Raw genomic sequence first — 2,500 nt, forward strand, 5'->3', positions numbered from 1 at the left:
CCCCCCCCCAGCGTTTCTCCCCCTTCCCCCTTTCGCCCTCCTCCTTCTCGTAATTGTCTTCAACTCTCTTTTTTTCCCCTTTCCTTTCCTCTTGCATCATCTATTAAACCTCCTCTCCCCCTTCCCTCTTCCCTCCTCTCTCCCCCCCTTTTCCCCCCTCCCCCCCCCTCCTCTTCCTTTCCTTTTTTTTTTTTTTTCCTCTCCTCCTTCTAAAAAGGGTGTCTTCTGCAGTCGCCTGATTGTTTTCTACAAAGGGGGGAGGGAGGGGGGGGGGGAGGGAGGGAAAAAGGGGGAGGGGAGAGGGAGAGGGAGAGGAGGGGAGAGGGAGGGGGAAAGGGGGAGGGGGAGGGGGAAGGGGGAGGGGGAGAGGGAGGGGGAAGAAGAAGAGAGGGAGAGAGAGAGAGGAGGAGAGAAGAGAGAGAGGGGGGTTGGGGGGGGGGGAGGGAAGAGAGAGGGGGGGTAAGGACACTAACGATGCCTTTATCTCTCGTTATCTGGTCTGAAAGACAGCCAACCCAGAAGCCGCGAGATGCCAGACAAGCGGACAGACAGACACAAAAGAAGAAAAGATAAGAATAACCGATAGAAAAAAAGAGGAAGAGGAGGAAAACGGTGACAAAGGATAATGATGAAAAGTTCTGGGGTGAGGAGAGGAGGGAAGTAGGGAGGGAGGGGGAGGAGAGAGAGAGAGAGAGAGAGAGAGAGAGGAGAGAGAGAGAAGGGGGAGAGAAGAAGAGAGGAGGGGAGAGAGAGAAAGAAGAAGAGAGAAAAGTGAGAAGACAACAGACAGGGAGGGAGAGAGAAAGAAAGAGCGAGACCAAGAGACAGAGAAAGAGAGATAAACAGAGGAAAGAAAAGGCAAAAAAATGCGTGTTGCAGAGAACACACGCCAAGCACACGGACTCTCCGCTGCAATTGCCCGACGAATTAACAAACTTCTACAAGACACAAATTTCAGCAACGCGAATTAACCCAAACCTTTTTTTTTTCTTTCTTTCTTTCTTCCAAAAGACCCTTAACTAGCAAGAATTAGACCTCTTAACGGAACATGACTTAGTCTTTTACGTTATTAAGAGTCCCTCTAACACTGCTCGGCCGCTCACTCCGCCCACTCCATTCACGCCCACCACTCCGCCCCCGCCGCCCACTCTACTCACGCCCACCACTCCGCCCCCGCCGCCCACTCTACTCACGCCCACCACTCCACCCACGCCGCCCACTCCGCCCACGCCCCCCCTTCCGTCCCCGCCGCCCACTCCGCCATCAATAATCCACAGGGGAATCGGGCCGTCAAAGGGCAAATGGGCGCGTGTGAAAGGGAAGAAAAACACACCAAAAAAAAAAAAGAAAGGAAAAAAGAAAAGAAAGGAAAAAAAAGAAAAGAAAGGAAAAAAGAAAGAAAAAAAAGAAAAAGGGAAAAAAAGAAAAGAACAACAAGGGAATGATCACAGAAAAAAAACAGGAGAAATACAAGAAACTAAAATACACACACAAAAGAAAGAAAGAAAGAAAGAAAGAAACAAGGAAAAAAGAAGAAAATAAAGGATAAAATAGGGAAGACTCCGAAATAACAGTAGCTCAGCCGCGAACAACAGTTCAGCAGGCCATTACTCAAGAGCATTGCAGGAGTTCACTTAAGGAACATTAAAAGTCTTGAGGGACATGGTGGGGGGGGGGATAGAAAGAGAGGAGGGAGGAGGGAGGAGGAGGAGGAGGAGGAGGAGGAGGAGGAGGAGGAGGAGAGGGGAGGAGGGGAGGAGGAGGAGGAGAGGAAGGGGAAGAGAAGGAGTAGAAAGAGGGAAAAGGGAAGGGTAGTAGAAAGAGAGAGAGAGAGGTTGAGCGAGGGAGGAGGGAGTAGAGGGAGAGATGGTGGGGGAGGGGAAGGGAAGGGGGTAGAGAGAGGGAGAGGGAGAGGGAGGGGAGCTATAATATAGAAAGTGGGGGATAGGAAGGGGAGAGGATAGGGAGAGAATGGGGAAGGACCAGAGAGAGGGGAGTGGAAAAAGAAAGAGAAAGAATAAAAAGAGAAGGGGGGGGGGGAGACCCGAGATGGGGCATGAAAAGTTAAAAGGGAAGGAACGTTGAAGAAAAAAAAAATGAATGGAAACATAAGAGAAAAGAAAAAGTAGAATAAAAGGGAAAGGGGAAGATAAGAAGGAAGAGAAAGAGAGGGGGGGGGGGAGAAGGGAATGGAAGAGCGGGGAAATGAGGGAGGGATAAGATAAGGGAAATTGGAGGGAAAGTGGAGAGGGAGAAGGCGAAGAATAGGAGAGAGGAAAGGGAGAAGGGAGAAGAAAGGGACAGGGGAAAGGGAGAAGGGGGAAGCAAGAAAGAGAAAGAGCAGATAAGGAGAGAGAGAAGATAAGGAAGGGAGGGAGGGAGGGAGGGAGGGAGAGAGGGAGCTTTCTTGAAAGACGTGGCCGTCTCCGCAGCGTGAATTGACTGGAATGAAGAATGACATTCCACTCCTCCTCTTCCTTTACAAACATTCACCAGAACA

The sequence above is a fragment of the Penaeus monodon genome, chromosome 40, assembly GCF_015228065.2.
Source record: "Penaeus monodon isolate SGIC_2016 chromosome 40, NSTDA_Pmon_1, whole genome shotgun sequence".
Lineage (NCBI taxonomy): Eukaryota > Metazoa > Arthropoda > Malacostraca > Decapoda > Penaeidae > Penaeus > Penaeus monodon.